Consider the following 21,623-nt stretch of genomic DNA (forward strand, 5'->3'; position numbering starts at 1 on the left):
TAAATACACTCTCACCACACCCATGACCGAACCTATATCTCCTGTCCCCACCTCCCACCTTAAAGCCCTAACTGACCCTAATTGGCAAAAGGCTATGCTTACTGAATATAAGGCTTTAATTGATAATGATACTTGGGAATTGGTTCCACGACCCACAAACCACCCCATAATACGGTGCATGTGGCTCTTTCGCCACAAATTTAAACAGGATGGCAGTTTAGAACGGTACAAAGCCCGACTTGTTGTTAATGGAAAATCACAGACCGTTGGCATTGATTGCCAAGAGACGTTTAGCCCAGTTGTTAAACCTGCCACTATTCGTACTGTTCTATCTATTGCACTCCATAACAACTGGCCTATACATCAGCTTGACGTCAAAAACGCCTTTTTACATGGCAATCTTCAGGAAACCGTGTATATGTTTCAACCACCGGGGTTCACCGATACTATCAAGCCTCAACATGTTTGTCGGTTACGTAAATCTTTATATGGAATCAAGCAGGCACACCGGGCATGGTTTCACAGATTTTCCACTTTTATCACCTCTCATGGCTTCAAAGGAAGTCTTTGTGATAGTTCATTGTTTGTGTTTCGCCAACGCCATAACACAGCTTATTTATTACTTTATGTTGATGATATTATCCTAACAGCTTCCTCAGGTACTCTTTTGCAACAACTTATCAGCCTCCTCTCACGAGAGTTTGCTATGTCTGACTTGGGATCACTACACCATTTCTTGGGAATATCTGTTCAGCGTGATGCTAAAGGTTTATTTCTATCACAGTCTCAGTATGCTCGTGATATCCTGCACCGAGCAAACATGTCCGATTGCAAACCATGTAATACACCGGTGGACACGGCCTCAAAGCTAAGTGCCGAACACGGCGTCTTGTTACCCGATGGAACTGAATATCGGAGTTTAGCCGGCGCTCTTCAATATCTTACATTTACTCGGCCCGATATTTCTTATGCAGTACAACAAGTTTGTTTATTCATGCACGCTCCTCGGGATACACACTTTGCTTTCTTGAAACGGATACTTCGTTACATCAAGGGCACTTTAGACCATGGGTTACGGCTCACACAATCGGCCACCTCCTCTCTTGTAGCCTACTCAGATGCAGATTGGGCTGGTTGCCCAGATTCTAGACGCTCCACATCCGGCTTCTGTGTATTTCTCGGCGACAATCTAATATCATGGTCATCCAAACGACAGCAAACCGTTTCACGCTCTAGTGCCGAAGCCGAATACCGCGGCGTTGCAAACGCAGTTGCCGAAAACCAGCTGGCTTCGAAACTTATTACTCGAATTGCATATTCCCATTACTAAGGCAACTGTGGTTTATTGTGATAATATTTCAGCAGTGTACTTGTCAGACAATCCAGTTCAACATCAACGCACCAAACACGTTGAACTGGACATTCATTTCGTTCGTGAAAAAGTCCGCTTGGGTCAAGTTCGAGTCCTTCATGTGCCCGCATCCTACCAATATGCCGACATCTTCACCAAAGGTCTTTCGAGACAACTGTTTGAAAGTTTTCGATCTAGCTTAACCGTTCGTCGCCACTCCCGGTCAAGCTAAGGGGGAGTATTAGCGCCGTAGATTGCTCTCAATCACCATTATTATCTCATTCATTAGTTACTATATTTCTGTATTATAGATATGGAAACTTGTCATATATTGAGGAGGTTAATTAGACTACCACCTCTACATAAGGAGGTGCATTGACTTGTAATGGATCATCGATATTATTGAGAATACAGAATATTTTATTTATAACATGCGATTTCATATCGCGTACGTAGTGTACGTTAAGCCATTTTTTACAATACACTTTTTCTATTCATATAACTATTTTATAAATATATATTTGAGATGTTAAATATAAAATAATAGGATCGTTTAAGTACGTGAGTTAGCTCAAACTCGTAAGTGAAGTTTAGACTAAGTAAGCTTAATATGTTTTAAGTTGTTAACCAGTAAATCTGGAATAGTTTACAAACGTAGTGGCCCTATTTGCATTTTATGCATTCATCGATCACATGGGTCATTGTTCTTTATGCCCCCACCACACATTGACTTGATATGATTTGATTTGATCTGATGAGAAAATGAAAATTGAATTCGTAAATGTTGATTTAAAAGGACGAATGGATGCTTTATAATCGTTTAATTATAAGAACATGCGCCATTATTGTAAATCACATCAGGTTGATTGTAAGTTTTCACTTTTCTCATAAAACATGGTCTTGTTTCTGGATCTAATTGATTTCTGGTGATGGTAACTTTTTTTTCTTTCTTTTTTTTTTTTTTTTTTGAAAGGCAACTTTCATTCCAAGAAAGCTATTAGCAAATCGCTAGAGCACAAAACAAACACAAATTACAACTCAAAACTTACACCAATTCTTCCATCTTATATTATTACAAGGAACTCGATTTTTAATCCAAAGATATCCCAAAGCCTTTATATTTTCCTTCATTTTACTTGTGGTCGTCGTCTTATTCCGAAAAACAACCTCATTCCTAGCTTGCCAAACACACCACGCCGATATGAAGATAACCGCTTGCAAGCCCTTTCTTTTCTTCTTACTTAGCTTAACATGGCTGTGATTCATGGTTGTAAAACAAGGTTTCCAAGGCCGAGTACTCCCCGAGTAGTCGCTACAAGGTAGGCTGCCGAGACGGCTTTCTTTAACTCCGCCTAATCACTCGGAATCGATCAAATGCGATCAAACTCGACCAAAATCAGATCTAGTAGGTCAATTTGGGCTGAGTTTGACTTAAAACATAATTAAACATAATCCATAAAACATCGGTTTGTAATTCGGAAAAAAAAGCTTAACTCCGTTAAGCTATTTTTAACGACGGACTATTATCGGCCAAAAGTGGACCAGTTCGGATTATTATCGGCCAATAACTGAGTTGGGATTATTATCTGCCAAATTGAGCAAGTTGGGATTATTTAAATCCAATTTGCCAAACATAATTTATATGACTATCATATTAAATAATGAATATCATTTTTACGTATTTTGTTATAAATATTAGTAAATTTATGCTATTAGACTTATATTTAATTTCCGAAAACTAATTTCTTTATAATTTAACATGTCAGAGTACTTCCCGAGTACTCTCAACTCCCCGGTCGACCGACTAGGGAGCGCCTAGCGACTTTTGCAACCATGGTTGTGAATAGTCACTAAGTCTTTTACCGAGAAGGCAAAATGTTTGGGATGTTACACCATTCGCTTATGAATTGCCATATGATCGTCGCAACCAAGCACGAAGTAAAGAGATGATCACTATCCTCTCCTCTTTTCCGCACAATAGTAGTGTCTTCGACATATAATTTATGTTCTATGGCTAATACATGAATAATTTATGCACATTTTAATTTTTTATTTTTGCACTTTGTAACTTTAGAGTATGAATATACAAAAGTATAAAATTTTAATTTTGGGTTAAACATATTTGTTCGTGTCAACTCGTGAAAATTCTAATCAGGTTCAGGTTCATATGTTTGTAATAAATGTCGAGTTCGTGTCTCTGAGTAAAGTTTGACCCTTAAACCTTTGAATACGATCCATTTAAGTTAATATCATGTCAAGTGTTTATAGTCGTGTTGTTTTATAATAAATAAAATCGAACCTTAGTTAATCACCTTTGTCGCCATTATGGAAATGAGTTTCCACTTACAAATGTCTTCTCCTCGTTATAGTTTGAAATGAGGTTTTCATAATCAAAGAATCTTGAATTGTTTGTTAGTGAGTTTTTTAGAAGCTAAGTTTCTTCTTTTAAAATGGTTAAAATGCATAAATAATTTGTTGTGCTAAAAGTAAAGGAATTGGATTCTAGTTTAGGATACGTTAAGTGGGGGTAACGTATAGCTACCCCTATTAGACCGTGTGTTACGGGGCAATCACATTGAAACACATCACACAATTATTTTATTTCAATGTTTTTTATTCTTTCATATTTCGTACGATCAACACACTTTAGTTAATGTGAAATATGAAAACCTTACTCTCTACGTGGCGTATTTTGTTTTTATCACATTTTACACCTCGACATATAGCCACCCGTATGTGTGTTTGAAATATCTTAGTGTTGTCTTTTCAATAGTTTTTTGGCTTTAATCACGTAGGATGAAAGTGTATTAGGATCATCCGTCATCATTGGTCGATGTTACAAACGAATGGATTCTTTTAGCAAGAATTCAGATAAAAAGATTATAATATAAGTTAGGGATTAGGATCAAATACAAAGGATCCTAATTGTAAAAAGTGTAAAAAGGATTTATAAAGTGAAAAGTGTCCAATAACCTAAAAAAACCCACTACAAAAAAAAAAAAAAAAAAAAAAACCTAAACATCCACCACCACCAAAAACCTAAACCCTCACCCCCCCCCATCACCCACCCAAAATTTTTTTTTTTGGCGAGAGGGTGGGTGTTTAGTTTTTTTTTTTAGGTTTTTTAGGTTTGGGGGGGTAGATTTTTGGGGTTTTTTTGTGAGGTATAGTTTTTTTTATTTGTTTTTCTTTGCCACGGGGAGGATGGGGGGGGGGGGGGGGTTAGGTTTTTGGGTGGTGGGGTTTAGGTTTTTGGGTGGTGATGGTGGTGGGGTGGGGTGGGGGTGGGTGTTTAGGTTTTGAGTGGTGATGTAGTGGGTTTAATTTTAAGTTATTGAACACTTATCACTCTATAAATCCTTCTTACACTTCTTACAATTATAAGTCTTTATAGAATAACTTGAACTATAAGTTAGAACATAAGCGGACCTTGCAAATTGTTGCCTAAAAATTGAGCTAAATGCGTGTAATATGTGCAACTTATAATAATGAAACCATCATAATTTTTTTTTTTGTACTGATATTTTGTTAATATCAGTGAATTGTAATGGAAAATGAATTTTATGTTCTTAAACATGTATACTTAATTGTATTACTTGGTAATAATACATGTGTGAATTTTGGTGGGGCCATGCATATGCACATCTTCTTCATGCGTCTACTTCTTCCAAGACGCATCTCATGCATGATGCCTCTCTTTTAAGCATGGTTGTAAAAATCCCGACTAGTCTCTGATTAGTCGCCGATTAATCACTAATCGAAGGTTCACCGATTAATAGCTAGGCAGTCAATGACGGTCTTATTCTGGCCAAATTTTGGCTAAATGCCGGCCAAATTCTGATCAAAGCATATAAATTCCTTCCAATTACTTAAAAAATTGGTTAACGAGGGGTTAAAAGATATGTACTTTAAAAAACTACATATAAAAATGTGTGTGTATATATATGTAACTAAAAATTACATATAAAAAACTCAATCCGACTAATTCCGATTAATCCCTATTAATCCCGATTAATCGCTAGTCGGTACCCCATCGCCCGGCTAGCGTCTAGCGATTCTTACAACACTGCTCCTAAAACATATGAGGTGGCTATTTTTAAAAGTTATAATAATCAATGGCTATTTTCGTAATTTCGCAAATGAAAATATAATGTTTATTTAAATTGGGTCCACCAAATTCCTAAATGCAGCCGCACGTCCCTACGTGCCTTTTTCAAAATGCATATCCCTTCCAATACAATATTTAATCCATGAAGTGCCATGTCATCTAAATACATCCTTAAATGCAATGTAATCCATTGGGTTTAGTCTTACAAGGAAGTGAATATAAGATCATGTGTAGTGATACATATGAATAATGCCTCATTTACGGGCATGGTGAGTTATGTGGCAGTACAGTCAGTAATGGGGCGTTTTTTTTTTTAAACCGGTATAGTGGAGATGTGGGGATTATGTTAAAAAAAATAGGAGTAAATAAAATTAAATAAAAAAAACATCAAAAAACTTTATTGGACAAGAAAAAATAGAACATCACTGATTGACCAAAACTTTTCAACATGGGCGTGGAAAATACAACGCCAAACACCAAAAATTCAAAAAAAACGTCTCGGGGCCATGAATGGGCGTGTTTGGGCGTTTTGGGCCAAAGAAGCCCCAATTTCTCACCACTATGGGTGGTCTAATAGTTGAGTAACTTCATATTTTAAAATATTGGAATTTCATTAGTCGCATGAATAAAGTGAAATTTTGCACCCATAGTAGTATTGGGCAAGGGGACCCCATATTGAACGTAATAGTTATGATGGACATTATTGAAGCGTACGATGTTGTATGCATCGACATATATGGGTTAGGCCCACCAAAAGGCAGGCACTATTGGTGATATATCTTTATTTATTCATTTAAGTGACTATTTGGTAGCCTCTTAATGACCATTCGGATGCTACCTCTTAATTGTTTAAAACCTGAATGAATAAGAGGTAACCTTAAGTATGAATGGTTAAGAGGTAACATCTGAATGATAAATCATCACATGTCACATTTTTCTACCTTCTCATTGGTAAAATTCTTAATGATTCCATTAAAAGATAGCCTCTTAATGACCATTCAGAGGCTACCAAACAGCCCCTAAGACCGGATTAATGGGAACTTAAGAAATGAGGTCTATAACTTTTTTCATGGAACCCGTTATATTTAGTTGTTTAATTTAAGTGCTATGCATGTCTCTAAGTGTAATGTGACATGACTTGGTTTGTAAACAAAGTGGTTTGATTTTAAAAAATTGATAATTGACTAAATTGGTTGAAATATTTGAATTTGTTTTAATTTGATTTGGTATCACAGATATACGTGTTTATACGGTTAATTTTGGTCTAGTTATTACAGATTTACAAGTTTATACGGTTAATTTTGGTCTAGTTATTACAGATATACAAGTTTATACGGTTAATTTTGGTTTAGTTAGGTTTAAACTTCTTAATTTGCTCATACATATTTTAAGTTGTATGTGTTGTAGTGTTTAGGTACCAAAAGGCTAAGTTGTAGTTTAGGAGTATCAAAACTAAAAAAAAATATATATATTTAATTGTGTTTCTCCTAAAATGGTTGGAATTTCTAATAGCATTGTCTACATTACTATAGATTTAGAAGTAGGTTTAGTAAATAAGTGAGTCAACTATTAAAAAAACTTAACGACTATTTTTTTCTTGTATCATGAATTTGAACTTGTCGAGGTTTCATTGTTTAATTGGATTTGCCTTGACCGTTTATTTTAACCTATTTGTTACAATTTGTTTTTTGATCAACTGAGTCAATTAAAGATGTTCTTTTTTCGATGGACTCAATTTGACCCACCTATTTTTCTCCCTAAAGAAATTATCGAATACACTATTGGTGTTATTGTACTTGTCGTCATGGACACAAGCTTAGGGATGGCAAGGGAACGGATTTGAAATGGGTTTTGGTAATCCCGGTATCATACCCGGTTGTAAAACCGTGTTCCATATCTAGCCCAATACCTTTTGTATATTGAGCAAACCTGTGAGCATCGGATAAACTCGTTAGTTTGTTAAAAAAAATAGCTGTTGGGATTTTCAAAAAAAAAATCTCACCATGTTAATTTCTATCTAATAGCATGTTTTTCAACAACCATTACAAATTGAAGTATGATAAATTATATATATATATATATATATATATATAGGTAAAGAGTATGGTACAAATATGGTTATCCTACATTATGTACGCTATATTATGAGCCGTACACGTGTCCTGATTCAGTTCGATTTAAGAAGGTTAAATCAGACAATTAACCTAACCATCAGAGGGCAAATTCGTCTCTTCATTCATTCAGCGAGAAGTTCGTTACACTGATATCCCGGTAATTATTATTCAAATCAGTTTCAAATTTTCCATAATTCACAATTTGCAGTTTTCGTTCGTACGTGATAGGGTTTCATTCAATTTGTCTATTTCGATGGATCCACAGAGTAGCACTGGACGAACAGAAGATGATTTTAAAGAAAATCGACCGATCGGTGATCATGCTCAATTATCTGCTTATCAGAGAGTTTCGATTGAGGATGTTTTAAATCCGCAACCTGCAAATCCAATTCCAATTCCAGTTTCAAGTTCAAGTGCTGCAAACGAGTTTTCTATTGGTAATTATGTTAATTCAGATATCTAAATTGTTCGTATAATTGTTTTTTGTTTAATCGTAGCATTGTTGTAGCTGTTTTTGTAGTTTGAATGTTTTGATTACACTTTTGTATTTTTTGTTTTTACTCTTTACAAATTCGCATGTTATTACTCTTTACAATTCGCATTTGGTTTTGTTTTTTTTGTAATTTCGCATTTGACTATGTAATAAATCGCATATGTAATTCAGATTAATCAATATCATCATTTCGCATGTCTTGATCAGACGATTCGCATGTGGTTTATATGACCTTTTATGTTTTTTTATTTTGATTCATGTAGATGAAAGGGTTTACACTCCGGAGGTTCAGGCATCAGCTACACCTGTTATTGGAATGCAATTTATCTCCATTGAACAAGCATATGCGTTTTATCAATCATATGCTAAGTTAGCTGGTTTTTCTATTCGGAAAGGTGGCAAAGTATACAGTGGTTGTATAATCAAAACTAAGTATTTTGTTTGTTCTAAAGAGGGACATAAGCCTGTGTGTATTGATGATAATTCGAAGTCAAAAAAGCAATTCAAAACAAGGAACAGGGGGACTATTAGGACCGGATGAAAAGCTCAACTTATGATTTGCACTGTGGATGGTAGATTATATACAGTCAAGGGATTTGTTGATGGTCAAAACCATAAGTTTGTTTGTCAAAATGACATTCACATGCTCCCAGCTTACAGACAATTGTCAGATGTCCAGGAGGAGATGGTATGGGAACTAGGCACTTTAAACCTTGGTCCTGTCAAAGCTTTCCATATAATGAGGAAACGTTATGGTGGTTTCGAGAACGTTGGTGCCACGGTTGATGATTGCAAAAATTTTAGGAAGCGAATAAACAACTATATAGGAGAGTATGACGCTGACATGGTTATAAATAGGATGACTGACAAAAAAAAATATTTAGCTGATTATTCGTTTGAATACTCTGTTGATGATGGCAAGCGGTTAACTGGTTTGTTCTGGGCTGATGGTTTATGCAAGCTTAACTATATGGAATTTGGCGATGTGATATCGTTCGATGCAACCTTCAAGACAAACAGGTAACTGTTTCAAAGACAAACATGTTTTGTTACTGATTTTTCGCATGTTTGTTTGCTAATGAGTGTTCAATATCGCATGTGTAGACAACAGAGTGGTGTTGAATATATCGCATGCCTTTTCCCCCTGGTTTCGCATTTGATTTTTTATTAATTCGCATATAATAAACGTGATTTCGCATTTGTTGTTCAGGTACAAGATGGTGTTTGTTCCGTTCACAGGCATTGACAACCACTGTCGGAATGTAACACTCTCAGCTGGGTTGTTGGCATCAGAGAATATTGAATCATATAAATGGCTTCTAAATTCATTTTTAAAGTCATTTGGTCGGCAGCCTAATGTTGTAGTGACGGATCAAGACCCTGCTATGAAACAGGCTATTGAGGAGGTTTTCCCTAGTAGCAGACACAGATTGTGTATGTGGCACATAATGAAAAAAGAGGCAGATAAGGTAGAGCATGCAATATTTTTTGTATTTTTATTTGTGTTATTATTTATTATTATAGTTTTTTTTGTAATAGACTGATATAAAATGCATTTATTGTTAAAGGTGGGGCACGAGTTGTGCAATAATGATGAGTTTAAAAGGAGGATGTGCGATATTGTTTGGACAGTGGAAGTTGGTGATGATTGAGTTTGGTCTTACTGAAAACAAATGGATTGATGATATGTTTGGGATGAGATCCATGTGGATTCCGGCTTTTTACCGGCAGGAGCCAATGTCAGGTCTTATGAGAACAACTTCAAGATCAGAGAGTGAGAACCATTTTTTTGTCAGGTTGCTAATTCACAACTCACACTCGTAGAGTTTATGAATCATTTTGATGGGGCAATGGATGTTCAAAGGTTCAATCATAGAAAAAATGATCATATTTCAAGATATACTGAGCCAGCTGATTGGAGTCAAACTACATTGGAAAAAGATGCTGCTAAGATCTACACCAGGTCTATATTTTTTGATCAGCAATTAGAGATACATGTAACAATTTCCGAATGTTTGCCGATGGACACCAAAGTTGAAGGTCCACGTATCAGAATATTGTTGAAGGATTTTAAAGCACATGGAGATGGTTTATTGGAGGTATTTTTCATGTTTTTTTAGATATGCGAATTTGTTACATTACATATGCGATTTTAGTTTATTTATTTTACATTATTTTTTTAGAAATGCGAAATTGTTATGTTCCACATGCGATATTAATTTTCCTCACTTACATGACTGTTTAAACATGCGAAATTGTTATGTTTATACATGCGATTTTAAATCTTATTATTATTATTATTATTATTATTATTTGGTTATTTGCTAGGTGTGGTTCAAGAATCTTGAAAATGATGTAATTGCACAGTGTAGCTGTTTGCGTTTTGAGCAGTATGGGCTGCTATGTAAACACATCTATTTTCTTTTCAAGATGTTTGGTGTTAAAGAAATTCCAAACAAATATGTTACGAAGAGATGGACGAAGGATGTGGTGCCCAATGAGTTAAATGTGAAGTATAATCTAAATATTGGTGGTAAGGATGTGCAACACAAGGCTAAACGGATTGCTCGTGAAATCATTCATACAGGGGAGTATTTGGTTAGTAATTTGATTTCCGACCTTGATCAACTTGTTTTAGTGAGGGATCAAATGATGCAGCTTAAAGAGAGAGTTGATCAGAGTCGCATAACCAAGCAACTTGATCCAAAATTTGACCGATTTTCAAAGTTGATTGGTTATCAACAACCAGTAACTAATGCTCCCCCTACTGTTCGTGTGCCGGATGGTATAAGAAACAAAGGCCGCGGCTCGCATAGAAGGATTAAATCTAAGAAGGAACAAATGATCAGCCGCAAAGGGAAAAGGTCAAGGACATGTAGTGTATGCAATGAAAAAGGTCATGACATTCGGACTTGTGAGGAGCTGAAAGCCAAACAACAAGGTAAACAACAAAAAAAAAGAAGATGAAGGGTGTCCATATTGAAGATGGGTTGAGAGACAAAGACAATGAGGGTGAAGATGACGAAGAGGAAGATGACTTTGAAGATTACATTAGTGATGATGGATCTGAAGAAGAAGATCAGTGGGAAGAGGTGTCTGGAGATGAAGATGACGAGGATGAGTAATGTTTTTTTTAAATGTAAATGCGAATTTATACGTAACACATGCGATTTTATATTCATTTATGTATATCATTTTTCACATGCGATTTTAGTATTTATAAACTTGCGATTTTATATGCATCAGTTTATATTTAGTTTATATCATTTTTCACATGCGATTTCTTTTTTTTATACATGCGATTTTGAATTATAATAAAGCATAAGATTTGTTCAAAGATATATAATTCATTCATGCGATTTTAAATTATAATAAAGCATAAGATTTGTTCAAAACATATATCGAAAATACAAAATAGTTTTTATTGTCAAACACAGCTACAACCATAAAACGATTAAACAGAGAATTTAGTTACTTGAAGCAAAGATTTTGTCACGTTCAGTAGAGCTGAACTCCATCTTCTCCTTCACATTGTTTAGAGCATCTGTCAGGAAAGAGAAGGCTAAGTCATCAGCTCGAGATTGCTCTTTTATGTGATCCAAAGCTTTGTCTCTGAAGCTTGTTGGTGGTTCTTGAAGTAGCTTTTCCCATACTGATTGGTTGTTCTTGATTTGTTCACGGATTTTGCCCTGCACATCAAGAACCAGATGAGAAGAGGTGACATCAGTGCTTATTTCTGTCAACGTGCGAGTTGACAATAGCTCCTTGATTGCAATGTTTTTTATTTTTTCCATATCTTCAGATGCCATTTTTGTTTTGTCTGTGTTTTTGTGTGTGTTTTATTTGGTCTTCTATGTCTTAATATGGAAGGTAGTTATCAAGGTTTTTTATATTAATATAGTAAATTTATTATATAGGTAGGGTGGTAAGTTCAGTAGTATTTATTGTAAAATTCATCATTACATGTCAAATTATAGTCACATCGTTAATAAATTAAGTTTTTTTTATATAAAATAATATCATTTTTAGTTTTTATGATTGGTAGTTTTTTTTTTTTTTTTTTTTTTGCATTTTTGTTACAAAGTATTTTTTTTTTAAGTTTTGTTTGCAGTCTTCCTTATTCGAAATCGCACTTGATTCGAAAGAAATTCGCAAACTGTAAGAAACAAACATTTAAATATCTTTTTTTCTGATATCGCATGTTTAAATTATCTGAAATCGCAAACTATATGAAGAGTTTTTTGAAAAGTTTTAATATCGCATGAATTCGCAAACTATATGAAATCTCAAAGAATTCTTAACTTTTTACTGATATCGCATATGCATCCCATGAATTCGCAAACTATATGAAATGTCAAAGATTTCTTGTTATACCGAATTCGCATTTGCATTGTCAACGTTTTCGCTCACGATTTGACAATCTGCATCATCTTCTTCGATAGTCAGTGCATACAGAATTTTTAAATTCATCAGAAGTTCATTTTCTCAGAAGAGTTTGGTGAATAGGAATCGATCGATTTGGTGAATAAGAATCGATCGATTTTTGGTTAATTGTTATAATTTCGTTTTTGGTTTGATTTAGGATCTTACGTTATGATTTTTGAGGTTTTGTTCGCCGTTTATCAGGTGTTTTGATCTCAAATTTGACGATTTTAACCTTGGCGGTTTCTTTTTTATTAATCCTATGTTGATAAATTTAATAGAAAAAGGCGCTGTTTAAGGAACATGATCCGACGGTTGTGGACGACGCGTACATAATGTACGATTAGGTTATTTGTATGATAACCGGCCTCTATATATATATATATATATATAGGGAGGGGCTCATGCGAGAACCACCCTTATTGTGAGAACCTTGAACACAACCTAAAATAGCGAAAAAAACCCAAAAAAACCTAACCCCCACCCCCCCAAAAAAAAAAACCTAAACCCCCCCCACCCCAAAAAAAAACCTAACCCCCCCCCCCCAAGCTAAATGCAAAAAACTAAAACCCCAAAAAACCTAAAAAAAACCTAAACCCCCCCCCCCCCCCAAAGCTAAAATACTAAAAACTAAACCCCCAAAAAACCTAAAAAAATCTAAAATATCTAAAAAAATAAAAAAAAATCTAAATTTTTTTTTAATATTTTTTATGCTCAAATCGCTACTTTTAGTGGCAAAAAAAAAAAATTCGCTTCGAAAAGTAGCGATTTTTGTATAAAAAATATTTAAAAAATTTTTTTTTGTGTGATTTTTAGATTTTTAGCTATTTTTAGGAATTTATGCGAGAACCACCTCTTATTGCGACAACCGCGAGAACCAATGTGAACACAACCAAAAATGCCTAAAAATAGCTAAAAATCACAATTTTTTTTAATATTTTTATATAAAAATCGCTACTTTTCGAAGCCAAAAAAATTAAAATTTTTTTAAAAAAAAAAAAAAAATTTTGGCCACTAAAAGTAGCGATTTGAGCATAAAAATATTTAAAAAAAAATTTTAGATTTTTTTTTGATTTTTTTTTAGATTTTTAGGTTTTTTAGGGGTTTAGTTTTTAGCATTTTAGCTTGGGGGGGGTTAGGTTTTTTTTTTTTTTTGGGGGGGGGGGTTTAGGTTTTTGGGGGTGTGGGTTAGGTTTTTTTTTAGCTATTTTAGGTTGTGTTCACATTAATTCTCGCGGTTCTCGCAATAAATGGAGTTCTCGCATGAACCCCTCCATATATATATATATATATATATATATATATATATATATATAGGGGATGGTTCAAATGAAAACCACTTTTATTGTGAAAACTCGAAAACTAACTAAAAAAAGCCTAAAAAACACACAAAAAAATTTTTTTTTTCAATTTTTTTTTATAAAAATCGTTAGTTTTTATATATAAAAAAAAACTTTTTTTTCCAAAAAAAAAAAAATTGTGTAGAGCACATGTGTAATAATACACATGTGTAGTACACATACATATGTGCAGTATTACACATGTGCACTACACAAAAAAATTTTTTTTTTTTTTTTGGAATTTTTTTTATATTAAAAAACCTGCGAAATTTTGATTGCAAAAAAAAAAAATTACAAAAAAAATTTTTTTGTATGTTTTTTTGGCTTTTTTTAATTAGTTTTCGAGTTTTCACAATAACTAGTGGTTTTCATTTGAACCTTCCCCTATATATATATATATATATATATATATATATATATATATATATATATATATATAGGGGGCTGCTAGAATTAGAACCACCCCGAGTTGTAAGAACCGCGAGAACTACACCCCACGGAGCGCCGTTCGCCGCGATTTTTTTTACAAGTAGATGTGTGCATTATAGACACGGCCGTAAAAAATCACGGCGAACGGCGCTCCGTGGGGTGTACTTTTTTACACCTCAAGTTTGGTGTTTTTTAATTTTTTTTCTTTTTTCTTTTTTTTTTCACCAAACTTGAGGTGTAAAAAAGTACACCCCACGGAGCGCCGTTCGCCGTGATTTTTTACGGCCGTGTTTATAATGCACACATCTACTTGTAAAAAAAAATCGCGGCGAACGACGCTCCGTGGGGTGTAGTTCTCGCGGTTCTTACAACTCGAGGTGGTTCTCATTCTAGCGGCTCCCTATATATATATATATATATATATATAAATATATATATATATATATATATATATATATATATATATATATATATATTGGGTAGGGATATGGTAAAAAGTGTCTAAAATGTAAGAAGTGTAAGAAGTGTTTTAAACCATTGGATTTTTGATCTAATGGTTGAGATTAATAGGATATCAAAATGTAACTTGTGTTTTAATTAGAAGGGCCTTATTTAAAATTGAAGGGCAATAGTGTCTTTTCCATTCTTTTAAATATGGTAACCGTATCCTACACAACCAAAACCCCCTATCAATCTCCTAAAAACAAGCGACGTTCCCGTAAAAGCAATAGTTTTATATTTTCCGGATATTTTCCGTCAAACTAACTACATTGCAGGAAGCATAGAAGGGTTTTATAGGTAAACGGAGCACAGTTCGTCGCGAAATTCCATTTGAACTAAAGTGTTTTATTTTTTCACTAATCACATGACATTCTTGTTCTATTAACAGTAGAATCAAGAATCAACGAGTGTTTTATGGACCCAAAAAAAGGAACGATGAAGCCAGCAGGTTTGAAGAGGAAGCGAGAATTATCCCTATCGAAACCAGGTTAGTGTTTTATTAGCGATTTGATGTTCGGTACGTCGCATGGTTGTCAATGGTGTTTATTGAAGTTTTGGATGTTGGTAAAAACCCGTTTAGCACTTTAGGGTTTTATAAAGGACATTCTTGTTCTAAAAGGGGTTAATAGTGTCGTATAATCAGTAGATTTAAGTTTGTTTTAAAAGAGGTTGAATTGTAAATCGGTCTGTTCTGTGTCCTCTCTGTTTTGATTACTGCAGGGTGTTTTAAATGGGGGTTTTACAAATATAGCGTCCTATGAAAGAATAAAGGGGGTTTTAATGGGTTTTCTCTGTTAAATTTGTCTGATTGCATAAAGCACTACAAGTCTGATTCTGCCATGGTGTTATATCAACATCGCGGTGTCTTCTAATCACTATATTGTATAAAACACTACATTTCTGATGAAGTTGGTGTCTTCTCATCACTGCATTGCATAAAACACTTTATTGCATAAAACACTACACTTCTGATGTTAATGAATACTTTAGTGCATACTTTAGTGCAAAAAACACTTTATTTGCATAAAACACTTCAAGTATGTAAATGGTTGTAGATGATGACAGTATTGCATAACACACTACACTTCTGAAGTAGTTGGTGTCTTCTAAATAATTTTTTGCATAAAACACCACAATTCTGTTGTTGATAGAGTGTTATATGGAGATGGTGTGACTGTTGAATACTTTATTGCATATAACAATACAGGTATAACCTATGTTACTGCAAAAAAAACACCACACGTCTGTTTCTGTCATAGTGTTAAAAGTAAATGGTGGTTTTGAATGACAATAGTGCATAAAACACTACACCTCTAATGTTGGGACAGGGTTATATGTAGATAGAGTATGTTGAGTAGTTTATTGCATATAACACTACAAGTCTTATTATTTGATAGCATAAAACACTACAAGTCTGATTGTGAAGTCATTGCATATAATTTGAAATTCCTGGTTCGATAACTAATTGTAAAAAGGATTTAATTTTAGTCCGGAGAAGCGGCCGAATACCAAAAATCAAAATGGGAAAGGGATTCCATAACATAATTGGACAAAGCATCCAGTTGAGCGATTCGGATAATGATAACGAAATGCAAGAAGGTATATGTAAAAACAGAAAACTACGCATGTAAAAAACAGTTTGCTGTACACTTTACTTTTAATAATTTGTTATGCACTATCATGTTTTGTCGGAATTCTTGCACCAAGTCTCACCAAAAAAATTACGACACTTTAATTTTATTGAATTTGCTGGTTTAAAGTAACAAAATGTGTTCGGTTTGCAGCTACAACAGCACCCGATGCAAACAGCGATGACGACTTCGAAACACCGCTTCCGGTACCATTCGCGGAAGGTAAGAATTTGAATAATTCAAATGAAATGTCGGTGTTTTTCATATGATAGGGATCATAATGTAACATGATCTAACCGTTTTTTTTAGTTTCAAATAAACACCATACACCAGCTGAAACAACACACCGTGTCACAGCCGACGACGACGACTTCGTGACGCAACCACCAACGACAAATCAATCAGGTAACTTTGCCCACAAAATTTGTAACCAAAAAAATACTTTTCATTTCATTGGAAATATAGTCTAACTGATGAGCTGTATATGGGTTACAGCTGCCAATTCACAGCCGGTCCGCGACAATGTTGACCACCAACAACCATGCGATGGAAAAAGACGTAAGTCAATAGCGAGTAGGAGAAAGTCGACGAGACCACCAGCGTCATTTCCATCGAAAAAATATGAGCCCTTTACCGGGCCAAAAATTAAACTGAGGACGTCTCCGGATAATCTTGTTATATTGGTCAACAGCTTGAATAAACAACAAAAAAAGAAGGTCATAGAAATGGGATTCGGTACATTGCTGAATTTCAACATACAACATGTACCGACGCGGCTAGCATATTGGCTGGCAAGCAACTATGACGACGCTGCAAGAGTGTTGAACTTTGGAGAAACCCGTTTACGGATCACATCAAAATTGGTGAATACAATATTCGGAATACCAAACGGGGGTATAAAGATTGTAGAAAAAGTAAGAGCGAGGGACAACAATCCGGTTGTGAAAGAATGGAGGGATCAGTTCAATGATAACACTAAGGTGTCGCCACTCGGGCTGAAGGACATGATGGTTACAGACACTTCAAGTGACCGGGCATTTGAATTGAACTGGTTGGTGTTGTATAATACTATACTTGGGGAGATAAGCGCATGCAACACAGTTAACCAGCGATTCTTGGGATGCATGGACCCAAATGTAAAAATATCGAGCTTTGATTGGAGCAGCTACATGATAACCTGTTTAGATCGGATGATGAATGCATGGAACCGGAAGAGGAATGACGCTTTTAGAGGCCCGATCGTGTTACTAGCGGTATGTGACTCTACTCTATTGTTCATGATATGAGAATGAAAACACTACATGCATAAAACACCACAAAAAAATATGAGCCATTAAAGTCTATTAAAACAGTAATACACTATGTTACAGTGTATAACACTACAGTCACATGTATTAGAATACAAACAAGTCTGTTTTGGAAAAATACATTGGATATACAATATTCCATAGCATATTAAACAGTACCATCATAATAAGACACTGCATCAGTTCACTACGTAAAACACTACAGTCAAATAGTATAACACTACAACAAGCATGCATAAGCTTTAACATGTCTACATAATCCTTAGAATTTAATGCTTATATGTGCAGGCTGCATACGCGTACGACCAAATGGATGATTTGAAGCGTAATAAGAAGGGATGTCATCCGATTGAGTTGATAGATGACGGGATGCTCGACGAACTGCTCGGAAAGCTTGACGACATACTTTGGGATTCTCACATAAAGCATAACACCCCAATGATACCTAAAATTCATGTAGATGAAGAAAAGCCGATGAGTGAAAAGGTTAAGAAGATACCTAAAGAAAAAAATCAGCATCAACCAGCGCTAAAATAGTTGAAACGGCAGCTGAAAAACGTGCGGATGACAACGAGGATGGGGGCAACGAAGAATACGGACCGTACGATGAAGGGGACGGCGACCATCTGGGAATATACAAACATTGCAAAAATTATCTGTTGTCACAGCCAAGTACACAGGAGCTGCCGTTTGTATGTCAAGTTGTGGCAGACGGCGAGTTTCGGATCCCAATGGTATCACAGTATGGGACGCCGCCCGTCTACTCACAAGAAGAAAAAGATAGTGAAGAGGTACATGACTTGATAACCTTTTTAACGTTTGGTATAATATCAGACCTATTTATAATTATATACATCTGACAACGTTTTGGATAACACTTTATAATTCGGTTAGCAGGATATGGCGACAAATCTGGATGATGCACTTAAGGAATTTGAAGATTGCGTTGAGAAGATAAAAATTACAATGAGGGAAGCTTTACGTTTGCACCCCGACAGTGAAAAGATATTGAGTAGGAAAACGTCATGGATTGCGACGGTCCGCAAACATCTAAAGGACGTTGCGGATAATGAGGAAGGCGATGTTGTGTCAGAAAAAACCCCCACACCTGTCAAAAACACTGGACTGTTGACATAAGGTAATCAATCTCCTTTCTCGCCCATGACTTCATCAATTTGCGCAGAAATAGATGAACAGATATCTGCAATACAATCCATATGACACCCAGGCACAAAATCGAAAGTTGAGGGGATCCAACCAGTAAACTTGCAAAGTGAACTGGACAACGTCGCAACAACGTCAAGTATTCCAGACACTGAACAGGAAGGAAACGCCTTACTGCAATATAAACTCCAGAGGCCAAAAAGAAACCCCAATCTTCCAGATGTTTTCAGGTCACCGTACGTGCAGCGTGTGGTTTCATTAACAGATAAACGAGAACAATTGGAATCTGCATTGGCTAGCTGTATACTCAGCGCAACGGGAAACAAATGGTAGGCATCGACAACAACAAAAAAATTAAATAACTGAACGAATTTGCTTGTTAATTAATGATTGTGTTTCATGTTATCACGTAGGAATATTATATTCGATTGCCCAGCAGGTGTCTCGATTTTGAGAGGCTCGTTTGAGACGATGTACCCGGAATTATGCTTGGATGCAGATATTATATCGGCATGGGCCGCAGTCCTTAACCACGAGGAGCGGTTAAGGGCACCGGGTACCCCCGCGAGGCTGTTTTGCAATGCCGGAGTGTTGTTAAGACACTTTTCACACCTTATAAAACACTACTTGATAATGTAGACCAGTTGATAATGTAGACCAGTTTATAACACCACAATACTAAACTTAAATTAAAAAAAGTACTTATAACACTATATGCTGCAATCAAACATCATGTGTCCTATGAAACTAAATATTATGCCTTTATAAATATAAAACAGCTTATAACACTACACCCCCCAGCTTATAAACCAGTTTTTTGAATATCGTCGAAATAACAAAGGGACAAAGTAGCTTATATAAACTTAAATCTGTTATTTATTATGAAACAGGTGGCAGGCGATTTTGTAGGGACCGATGAATACAGAAACTCGATGTTCTGTAGCAGGATGGAAACAATATTAGGCCAAGCAGATAGCATGGACATCAGAAACTTCCAAATGGTATTCGTGCCGGTGCTGTATAATACACACTACATTCTAGTGTTCTTCAATCTAGCACAATCACAAATATTGGTGATCGACAATATCGAGGGTGATGTCCCTATCAACATACGATACAGCGGCTACGTAGAAAAAGTTGTAAGAACACTACCATTAAAAATATTAGTTGACATACAATATGTATAACTTTTAAAATACCCCATTTGACGTCATAAAATTTACAGGTCAATGCATTCTGCTCGTATGTCAAAAACCACTCGCCTGCTATCGCTAAAAAACTGCGATCAACATCACCGGTTAGTCTGAAGTTCCCGTGGCAAACATTGTATAACGGAACAGATTGTGGAATATTCGTCATGCGTCATATGGAGACTTTTAAAGGTGTTATTGTAATTATAGTTTTATTATTAAAGTTGAAACTGGCATGTACGCTAATTTGATTTGTATTTCTGTTCACTAGGGACAAGTGTGCGCGAATGGAACTGCGGGCTATCGCCAGAGCGAGACATCACGGGGGAGGTGTTGAAAGACCAATCGATAGAACTATGTGACTTGCGAATAAAGTACTTATCAAAAATCTTGTTAAGTGGCGTAAACTCACTGCGGTCTAAAATGGAGAAAGAAGTACATGAGTACGCAAATAAGAGTCAACATGAAAGACTGGAAAATGCTAAAACTGCAAAGAACAGGATCGAGTTACGATTGAACGAAGAATAGCACATAGTTTCGTTACAACTGATAATGTTTTGATACATGTCTTATTTTAGATATTAGCCTAGTGGCCTGGTTCTGAAATGTTTTGATACACGTTATAATTTAGATATTAGACTGGTTTCATTTTGTCTGGTAAAAACGGAACATACTGTAAAAAGTGATGGTAGTGGTCTATTTTCATTAATATAACACTATATTTCATTATAAAACACTGCATTTATAATGTGACAGCAATTAAGTGTTTGATTCACATGATTATTGTTTTCATAGATTAAACTATAATATAACACTACATTTAAATATAAAACACTATATTATAAAAAAAAGAATTCATTTATGTCAATTAAATAAAAAATTACAATTTCTGTTCATATTGACAAACGCACAAATTCAAAAAACATATAACACTATAATTATAGACAAAACACTATAAGTAAATGTCAGACTTTAAACTAACTGTATATGACAATAACACCTTACTCCAGGTCCCTATTACTGCATTTAATACAGTTTACCAGCATGGACACATTTGATTCATGTTATGCGAAATAGAACCTATAATATAACACTACAAATCAATTATAAAACATTATATTTAAAAAATATGACAAACGAATTTAAGAAAAAACGACGTCAAACACAAGGAATCCAACAAAAAAATTAAACGTCATTAAAAAAATAGAAAAAAAACTTAAAGTTTGCATAATTTAGTAATCAACTACTCTTGCTCTTCATCTTCTAGCTCCTCTTCGTCGTTTCCTTCACCCGCCACATCTTCTAGCTCCTCTTCGTCGTCTCCTTCAAGATCCGCTTCATCACTTTCTGAGAAGTCGTCGGCATTTTCCCTTGCCGGGTACGAGCAGGTACGTCTATTATGCCCCCGACGTTTGCAATTGCCACATTCGCGACCCTTTTTTTTCTTCGCAGATTGAATAAGGGCAATTTCACGATTACTCTTCATTCTGGAAGGTTTGCCCATACCTTTAAATCTAACGGTTTTCGGCATACGAACAGTTACAGGTGTTTCTTACGTGTATCCAGTTATTTC

General features: G+C 35.2%; 1 long non-coding RNA gene across 1 annotated transcript; it reads left to right on the forward strand.

Moving 5' to 3' along the window:
- The first annotated feature begins 16,540 nt into the window (after positions 1-16,540).
- Positions 16,541-17,126, forward strand: LOC118490227. The gene is made up of 3 exons (XR_004888711.1): positions 16,541-16,611; positions 16,699-16,794; positions 16,885-17,126. It is a non-coding gene; the product is annotated as an uncharacterized LOC118490227 (long non-coding RNA).
- The last annotated feature ends 4,497 nt before the right edge of the window (positions 17,127-21,623 follow it).

This window comes from Helianthus annuus, chromosome 3 (assembly GCF_002127325.2).
Source record: "Helianthus annuus cultivar XRQ/B chromosome 3, HanXRQr2.0-SUNRISE, whole genome shotgun sequence".
Lineage (NCBI taxonomy): Eukaryota > Viridiplantae > Streptophyta > Magnoliopsida > Asterales > Asteraceae > Helianthus > Helianthus annuus.